We start from the raw sequence: 10458 nt of genomic DNA, 5'->3' as shown, positions 1-10458 counted from the left end.
GCCTACTTGATCTTATTAGCGTTTATTTTCAATTACACTTAGTGTAAAAGCCAAAGTACTCACAGAAGCCTAAAAGGCCTCCCCAAAGCCCACTATCCCTCTGCCCTCAACTCTCTGTCACCTCCTTGCTCACTGCACTAACTCACAGTAATTGTTCCTCAACCATGAGAGGGTCAAACCCACCTCAAAAATTCTGCAGGGGCTGCTCCCTCTATCTGGAATGTTCTTCCCTTAAATATTCATGTGACTTATTCCTTTGTTCTTCAAGTCTTTGCTCAAATGTCACTCTCTCAATGAGGCTTACTCTGACCACCCTACTTAAAACTACCTGACCCTCACTGCAGTACTCCCATGTTACCATCTATCCTTTCCCCCACAGCACTTATTACCTTCTAACACATTAAATAATTCATTTTTAAATTATATTTATTGTCTGTCTGGCCCAATGGAATGTAAGCTCCTTGCAGAAAAGCACTTAAGTCTATTTTATTCACTGATGTACTGTCAAAACCTATACATATTAGGCACTTAATACTGATGAATCGATAGAACCTCCACAAAAGAACCTCTTTGACTAGTTCTCTACTTTAGAAAGAATCATTTCTAATTAATACAAAGAATTACTCTACATTTTTAAAGACTATATTCTGCAACAGATGTGGAAATATTCAAGAAGCATAGCACTTATGAAAAAAGGAAAACCAGGGGTACTTGAGTGGTTCAGTCAGTTAAGTGTCTGCCTTCGGCTCAGGTCATGATCTCAGGGTCCTGAGATCAAGTCCCACATCGTGCTTCCCTACTCAGCAAGGAGTCTGCGTCTCCCTCTCCCTCTGCTCCTCCTCCCTGCTCATGCTCTCTCTCAAATAAATAAAATCTTAAAAAAAAAAAAAGAAAGAAAGAAAATGAAAACCAGACAAGACCATGGGAATCAGAATAGGATTATCAGGAGACATAAACCATATACAACTGAACTGCTTTAACTCCCTGAAGGCTCTCTGCCTAATAGCTGAATCATACAAAAAGACCAGGACATTATCACTGATTTATAGGGTCAGACAAAATGAGAGTGGCTCTAACATATGACTTTCACTAGCTATCCACTCCCAAATGTACATGGTTTCTTTTCTGGATGAGGTCTGGGGCTAACTTACTCGCAGAACCATCATGGACAATGAAATAGTTCCTACTTTTTGACTATTAACAGCTAGTAAAATAAGGGTTGCTGGGGCACCTGGGTGGCTCAGTCAGTTAAGTGTCTGCCTTCAGCTCAAGTCATGATCTCAGGGTCCTGGAATCGAGCCCCCGGTTGGGCTCCCTGCTCAGTGGGGGAACTGCTTCTCCCTTTCCTCCCCGCTTGTGCTCTATCTCTCTCTCAAATAAATAAAATCGTTTAAAAAAAAAAAAAAAGGATTGCTTCTGGGCCTCACACTGGTATATTTTCTTGAATGCTCATGGACAGAATAAATCAATTATACCTCTTCCATGAAGATGGCTTCTCTCCCTTTCTAAAAACTAACAGATTTCAAGACTTAACAAATTCAAGATATATTTGAAATCTTCTCATCATTCCCATTTCCTGAGGTAAATACTGCTCTGATACACCTGAAACCCTCCAGCAGAAAGAAGGACCGTACTTGCACCCTTGGGGGCTGGTGTCTCTCTTTTCCATACCTTCTAGCCAGAACTGAAACATTTTATGTTATCTCCCACTCAGTGAGCAAATTAAATTCACAACCATGCTCAATTTAACAATTTTTCTGGGGAATAACCATTAAATTATTAACACTCTAGGAAAGTTTCTTAGTTGGTCATATCTCTAGAAGTACTATTTCCTCAGATGGCAATGCCTGTCACATTCCCACCCTTTTTTACTTGATTATTTCTAGTCCTTTAAGAATGAGCTTAAGAACAACTCCCTTCTCAATCTCAGAACACCCAGTTCATACCAGCACCTCAGGTCTTACCACTCTGTAAGAACAGTTTCCTTATACTCCACCTAGATACTCTGAAAATCTGAGTGTCCTTTAAGAAGGGATAAATGTTTCATATCTACACCTCCCAATCTCATCATAATAACTGGCAGATAAGATGCTCAGTAAGAACAAATAAAGAAGACATGGTCTATACTTCTTTCATATTTAACTCTCATCCCTATCTTAACTCACATTCAATTAACATTTATTAAAATTCAAAATTATTGGGCACCTGGGTGGCTCAGTCGTTAGGCGTCTGCCTTCAGCTCAGGTCATGATCCCAGGGTCCTGGGATCGAGCCCTGCATCGGACTCCCTGCTCAGCGGGAAGCCTGCTTCTCCCTCTCCCACTCCCCCTGCTTGTGTTCCCTCTCTCACTGTGTCAAATAAATAAATAAAATCTTAAAAGCAAAGTTCTAATTTTAAAAAAATTTTATCTGTCTTCCATGAAAACAGGTGCTCAAAGTTTACTGAAAGTTAGATTTTAACTTTAGCTAGTGTCCTGATAGGAGACAAAGCTGAAACTAGCATTTTCTAAGAAGCACTGGCAAAATGTACAGGCAAGTTAACAATCACAAAATTAAGTCTTTTGTTTCAGAATGTTTATTCATTCAAAGTAGGTTAATTCTCTCTCTCTCTCACACACACACACACACTCTGAAAATATCCTACCCATAATAACACAAGCATATATGATACACAAATGTAAGAAAACCCATCCACACTAAAACTAACAAAATTTTCTTAAATGAACAGTTCTACTGTAGAATGGTGAGGGGAGCTGAGGGAGAAAATTATCTACAAAAAATAACATACTTAAGATACCTGAGCCAAATGAGAATATCTTTCAAAGCGTGTTCAGTTTCCCTGCCCACCTTTCAGTTAGGAAAGTGACATGACTGCTATATACACTGATGACTTATATTTTGTAAATTGAAGTAGGCCCTGGCATAGGGACAGACAGATCAAGTATTATTACACCTTTAAACAACTGCTGATTCCCTTCCTTAACACCAATTACAGGCTTCTGCTTTTATTTTTTTAAAGATTTTATTTATTTATTTGACAGAGAGAGAGACAGCGAGAGAGGGAACATAAGCAGGGGGAGTGGGAGAGGGAGAAGCAGGCTTCCCGCCGAGCAGGGAGCCCGATGCGGGGCTCGATCCCAGGACCCTGGGATCATGACCTGAGCCGAAGACAGCTGCTTAAGGACTGAGCCACCCAGGCGCCCAGGTGTCTGCTTTTAAAAAGCAGTTTCATTTCACTAGCCAATGCCAAGGTGATTTGGCACATCCTCTAACTTTCCCTGGTCTTAGTCCTTTAAACTTTATTAGTAGGGAATGAGCCAACAGTTATGTGATTATTTGGGAGGGGGGTAGGAATAAAGGGCAAAAAAGGCATTTAGGGGCACGTGGCTGGCTCAGTTGGTAAAGCATGGGACGACTCTTGAGTGTAGAGATTACTTAAAACTAATAAATCTTTTAGAGTGGCTCAGTCAGTTAAGCATCCAACTCTTGATTTCGGCTCAGGTCATGTTCTCCAGGTCATGAGATTGAGCCCCTACAGGGCTCCCCACTGGGCATAGAGGCTGCTTGGGATCCTCTCTCACCCTCTCCCTCTGTCCCTCCCCACCCCACCCCACCTCCTGGTACACGCTCTCTCTCTTAAAAACAAAAAATCTTTTAGGGGCACCTGGCTGGCTCAATGGGTGGAGCTTGTAACTCTATCTCAGAGTTGGAAGTTCCAGCCCACACTGACTGTAGGGATTACTTAAAAATATTTTAAAAATAGATAGCTAAATAAATAGTAAGTAATATTATAAAAAATAATAAATAATAGCTAAATAATCTTTTTAAAAAAGGCATTTAAAGAGATGGCAACAAAGCAAGCAACCTTTTGAATGGACAGAGACTACTGTAGCATAATTAATGATGATGCTATGAGGATTATAAAGAATATATTTTGCAAATATAACTGACTATGCCTTAGGAATTATTCATTTTTATCCAATATATCAAAATATATATTTAAAGACAGCAATTTCTCTTGTTTCTCAATACACCTTATTTTTTTAAAAGATTCAATAAACTCAACTACATGGCCCAGAGAATTAAACACTGTGACTAACAAATTTCCAGCTTAGGGCGCCTGGGTGGCTCAGTTGGTTAAGCGACTGCCTTCGGCTCAGGTCATGATCCTGGAGTCCTGGGATCGAGTCCCGCATCGGGCTCCCTGCTCAGCGGGGAGTCTGCTTCTCCCTCTGACTCTCCCCCTCTCATGCTCTTGCTCTCTCAAATAAATAAATCTTAAAAAAAAAAAAATTTCCAGCTTACCCCAAATATTTTTTAGTTTCAGTCTTTATTATTGAATATCTTTCTAAAATGTCTGAGCCCACTCTCTTAAGTTCAGTTTCGATAAAGAAAGTAAGCACATCTCTGATGACTGTGGCTATGGCAGTTCCTTGAAGTCACGTTCTGCACATCACTTTGCATTATGCACAGTGGAAGAGACTGGGCTGAAAATGTACTATCTCAGGATAAACTCTGGGAAAGCATCATTGTCATTTCTTTCTTTCTGAATTGCTAATATGCTTATAATCTTGTCACCTGCATGTTTTCCTGAAAAAAAGTTACAATTCCAGGGAAGAGGAGAGATGAATTCTTAATGGAGGGTAGAAACTAGATTATGCTTAATTCAGGTTTTACTGTGAATTCAAACTGAGGATTCAAATCAGAAGTTTTTGAAAACAAACATCAGTAAAGACCAAACTTAAAATTTAGTGAAAAATACAATTCCATAACTAGGTATCACTACCTTAAAGCCATTAAGTTTGCTATAAGGGGTGCCTGGGTAGCTCAGTAGGTTAAGCATCCAACTCTTGATTTCTGCTCAAGTCATGATCTCAGGGTTGTGAGACTGAGCCTCATGTAGGGCTCTAAGCTCAGCACAGAATCTGCTTGAGATTCTCTCCCTCTCCCCCTTCCCCTGCTGGTGCGTGCACCCCGCCTCAAAAGGAAGAAGGAAGGAAGGAAGGAAGGAAGGAAAGAAAGAAAGAAGGAAGTTGACAGATGGATCGATAAATAGACACACATGTAGACAGACACACATAAAATTATACAGATATCTGCAACAGGATGTGAAGTCACAAGAAAATGTTACTCACACCCTAACAACAAAAGCCAGATAACCTACAAAATCAGCTTTTTAATACACAATGTCTGGCATTCAATCAAAAATAAGACACACAAGCAAGAAAATGTGATCCATCATTAAGAGAGGAACCAGTCATCAGACCCAAACTGAGGGATAGCAAAGATACTGAAATTATCAGAAAGGTTTAAAATAACTACAATAAATATATTAAAGGATCTAGTGGAAAAGATGAACATGTGTGAGCAGATGAGGAATTTCAACAAGAGACAGAAAAAGAAAGACAAAGCAACAATGCTAGAAATGAAAAATGCAGTATCAGAGAAGAAAATCTTTGATAGTTCATAACCAGGCTATCCTGATAGTCAGAAAATACTTAGGAGAGGAAAGAACCAGAGAACCTGAGGGCAGGTCAAAAGAAATTAACCGTATTGAAACACAAAGGTAAAAAAAAAAAAAAAATGAAACAGAGCCTTAAGAGATATTTAGGACAATATCAAACAGCCTAATACGTGTATGATTAGAGTCTCAAAAGGATAAGAGAGAAACAATGGGGCAGATGAAATGTGAAAAGAAATAATGGCTGCAAATTTTCCCAGAGTGATAAAAGATATCAACCCACAGATCCAAGAAGTTTAGCTAACTTCAAGCAGGATAAATACACAGAAAATCACACCAAGCCACATCATAGTAACAATGCTGAAAACAAAGATAAAGTCTTGACAGACGGTGGGGGGAGGAGAGCAATGATTAAACGATGGCCAACTTCTTTACATTACACTGTAAAGCCGTAACAGATCAACTTTAAAAACAATTTAAAATAAAACATCTTTATCTATCACTCAGCAGAAAAAGTATTTCAATATCCTAGGAGAAATTAAACCAAGGGCAAAATGAACCTCCCTCAGAAGTTAGCTAGCTCAATGGTCATAAATAGGACAGCCTGGCCTTTCAAAGGAAAGAGTTTAGGTTTATTAAGTTTTATCTGTTTGTACAGACTTATTTTTTCCTAAATTAGAATCTCAAGGCATCTTCTCAGATAGTAAAAGAGGAATTTGTTTGTTGAAACTTTTTTTTTTCAATTTTATTTATTTGAGATACAGCGAGAGAGTGAGCACAAGTGCGGGGGGAGAGAAAGAGGGAGAAGAAGAAGCAGACTCCCCACTCAGCAGGGCTCCATCCCAGGACCCCAAGATCATGACCTGAGCCAAAAAAACACTTGGGGGCACCTGGGTGGCTCAGTCGGTTAAGCATCCACCTTTGGCTCAGGTCATGATCTTGGGGTCCTGGGATTAAGCCCCACATTGGGCTCTCTGCTCAGCAGGTAGTCTGCTTCTTCCTCTCCCTCTGCCCCTCCCCCTGGCTCATTCTCTCTCTCTCAAATAAATAAAATCTTAAAAAAAAACCACTCCTGGGGCACCTGGGTAGCTCAGTCAGTTAGGTGACCAACTCTTGATTTCAGCTCAGGTCATGATCTCAAGGTCATGAGATCAAGCCCTGTACTGGGTGTGGAGCCTGCTTAAGATTCTCTCTCGGGGCACCTGGGTGGCTCAGTTGGTTGAGCATCTGCCTTCAGCTCGGGTCATGATCCCAGGGTCCTGGGATTGAGCCCCACATCAGGCTCCCTTCTCCACAGGGAGCCGGCTTCTCCCTCTCCCTCTGCCTGCCACTCTCCCTTCTTGTATGCGCTGTCAAATATATAAAATCTTAAAAAAAAAAATTCTCTCCCTCTTCTTCTACCCCTCCCCCACTGCTTGAACGCTCACTCGCATACACACTCTCTAAAAAAATAAATAAATAAAAAATAAGAAATCTCTTCTGGAAAATAACTTTTTTCTTAAAGTGGAAAATAAGTTAAAAACTAAAGAGAATTAACATTTTAAAACGCCAGACTCGGGCGCCTGGGTAGCTCAGTTGGTTAAGTGACTGCCTTCAGCTCAGGTTATGATCCTGGAGTCCCAGGATCGAGTCCCATATCGGGCTCCCTGCTCAGCGGGGGGTCTGCTTCTCCCTCTGACTCTCTTCCCTCCTGTGCTCTCTCTCAATCTCTCTCTCAAATAAATAAATAAAATCTTAAAAAATAAAAATAAAAAATAAATAAAATAAATAAAACACCAGACTCCAAGAAAGGCCTGATTTAACTGAGCCAAGGGTTTGCAATTTATATAATATAAAAGAACAATATTTTTAAAGGTCTTTCAGAATTAACTGCTTATTCTCTTATTCTGTTATTTAGGGCTCTGAAGTTATTAATGACAGTGGAAGAAGTTCAACCTTAGTTGAAAAAAAATGAACTTGAGGGAAGCACTTGGATGGCTTAGTTGGTTAAGCAGTCTGTCTTCAGCTCAGGTCATGATCCCAGGGTCCTGAGATCAAGTCCTGCATTGGGCTCCTTGCTCAGCGGGGAGCCCGCTTCTCCCTTAGACTAACACTCTCCCTGCTTGTGCGCACACAATCCCTCTCTCTCTGATAAATTAAAAAAAAAAAAAAAAAATGAACTTGAAGGTAAATCAAATACTAGTCATAGCACAGGATCTAGTCAGCCCAAATATTTAAAAAGAAAAAAAAAAATTTAATATCCAGTCACAAAAGCAGATGTTACCTCCTTGTCCACACTCCAAATGCCCTGGAAGAATTATATACACACACACCCACTAACCCCAATGGACCAGTCAGATAATACCTACCTTAGGGAGAATCAATTCACAGGCCTATAAACTAGGCTGTACCAATCAGATACCCCCTTGCCCGACAGATAGAAAAACTTTGAGCTATATGATGCTAGCCACTTAGACTGAAAGATCAAATAGCAAGCTGCATCATAATGGGGGGGGGGGCATTTTTCACCCTATGCACTCTACACAAGTAGGTCAAGAAAGCAAGTCTATAAACAGAAGAATAAAAATGGAGCACACCCGCAGAGAAAAGCAGTAAGGAAAGGCTATGTAGCTTCCTGAGAGATGGGGGGAGTATGAGCCTTAGTTTCCTGGCTTTCTAATTTCAGCCCTGAAAGACCAGGCTAAACTTGATTTCCTGCACTCAGATGCTGACAAGATTGCTATTCTCCCCACACCTTTTTTTTGCCTATTTCCTTTAATTTCTATTCCTTAAGATACATAATACCTAAAAATAAGATTCTTTAAAAACTCCAAAGCTATAGACATTCAAGTAGCAGCTCACCAGTTTAAAGCAGAAGCTGAAAAGAGAAAGAGAAAAAAATATTTTCTCAGGGCACCTGGGTGGCACAGTTGGTTAAGCATCTGACTCTTTTTTTTTTTTTTAAAGATTTTATTTATTTATTTGACAGAGAGAGAGATAGTGAGAGCAGAACACAAGCAGGGGGAGTGGGAGAGGGAGAAGCAGGCTTCCCGCCGAGCAGGGAGCCCGATGTGGGACTCGATCCCAGGACCCTGGGATCATGACCTGAGCCGAAGGCAGACGCTTAACGACTGAGCCACCCAGGCGCCCAAGCATCTGACTCTTGATCTCACCTCAGGTCTTGATCTCAGGGTTGTGAGTTCAAACCCCACATTGGGCTCCACGATGGGCGTGGAGGTAGAATGCTTCACTCAAACAACAAAATTTTGGTGAGGAATGTAAGGAGATGGAGGAATTTCTAAAAAAGTTATTGATCAGGTGGGGCGCCTGGGTGGCTCAGTCGTTAAGCATCTGCCTTCGGCTCAGGTCGTGATCCCGGGGTCCTGGGATCGAGCCCCACATCGGGCTCCCTGCTCTGCGGGGAGCCTGCTTCTCCCTCTCCCACTCCCCCTGCTTGTGTTCCCTCTCTCGCTGGGTCTCTCTCTGTCAAATAAATAAAATCTTTAAAAAAAAAAATTTTAAAAAATAAAATTAAAAAGTTATTGATCAGGTAACTTCAAAATTAGAATCTTCTCTCTGAACTGTTTAGCTGGAACACATAACCTGGGGTCCATCTTATTTTCACTCCAGTCAAAAAGGACTTCCCGGGGCACCTGGGTGGCTCAGTTGGTTAAGCGACTGCCTTCAGCTCAGGTCATGATCCTGGAGTCCCGGGATCGAGTCCCACATCGGGCTCCCTGCTCGGCGGGGGGTCTGCTTCTCCCTCTGATCCTCTTCCCTCTCGTGCTCTCTGTCTCTCATTCCCTCTCTCAAATAAATAAATAAAATCTTTAAAAAAAAAAAAAAGGACTTCCCAAAGAGTCGAGATATATAGCTTATCTTTTGAAATAAGATTATAAGCTTAAATTTTTCTTTTTTGCTATTTTCTCTCCTCTGTCCTTTGCTCTGTCCTCTTTTTCCTTAAAAAAGTGATCCAGGGCGCCTGGGGGCTCAGTTGGTTGAGCGACTGCCTTCGGCTCAGGTCATGATTCTGGAGTCCCTGGATCGAGTCCCGCATCGGGGTCCCTGCTTGGCGAGGAGCCTGCTTCTCCCTCTAACCCTCCCCCCTCTCATGTACTCTCTCTCTCTCATTCTCGCTCTCTCAAATAAATCTTTAAAAAAAAAAAAAAAGTGATCCAGAGGCAACTTCGGATCTATCTCTCTACTTTCATTTGAATACTTTGAAAGTATTGTCTAATAGTCCTTAAACAACAGGAAATAGCTTACCCGGTAGATCTGATGCCTGACCTGCTATAAAGAATGCAAATTCCAGAGTGTGACTGACTTAACTCCAAAAGGACCTAACAAAACACATACAACTGATGTATGTAAGCATATGCACAATGGTAATTCAAAATATCAAACTGTTATATAAAATATATAAGCAAGTTAGAACCCCAGTGACTGCTGCTGCAGACTGATTCAGGTGACTGATACAATCAAGCAACCAGAAGAGCATACCAACATATGTTGTCATGCGGTCTGGCAAATCATTCTTACAATGACATGATTTTAAAAATGGAAGATTAGCTTTAAAAACCTTCATTTTTTTAAAGGGGCAGGGAAGGGAGGAGAGAGACGATCTTAAAGCAGGCTCCATGCCCATTATGGAGCCCAAAGCATAGCTGATCTCACAACCCTGAGATCATGACCTAAGAAGAAATCAAGAGTCAGATGCTTAACTGACTGAGCTGCTAGGCGCCCCCAAAAACCCTTTTATTTTTTTTAAGATATTATTTATTTATTTAACAGAGAGAGAGAGCGCGCGCACAAGCAGGTGGAGTAGTAAGCAGAGGGAGAGGGAGAAGCAGGCTCCCCGCTGAGCAAGGAGCCTGATGTGGGGCTCAATCTCATGACCCTGGGATCATGACCTGAGCCGAAGGCAGTCGCCCAACCAACTGAGCCACCCAGGTGCCCCTCAAAAACCCTTTTTTTAAAAAAAAAAGATTTTATTTATTTATTTGACAGAGAGAGACACA

This window comes from Leptonychotes weddellii, chromosome 14 (assembly GCF_054177405.1).
Source record: "Leptonychotes weddellii isolate Sample4059 chromosome 14, ASM5417740v2, whole genome shotgun sequence".
Classification (NCBI taxonomy): domain Eukaryota; kingdom Metazoa; phylum Chordata; class Mammalia; order Carnivora; family Phocidae; genus Leptonychotes; species Leptonychotes weddellii.
This window is presented reverse-complemented; position numbering follows the sequence as displayed.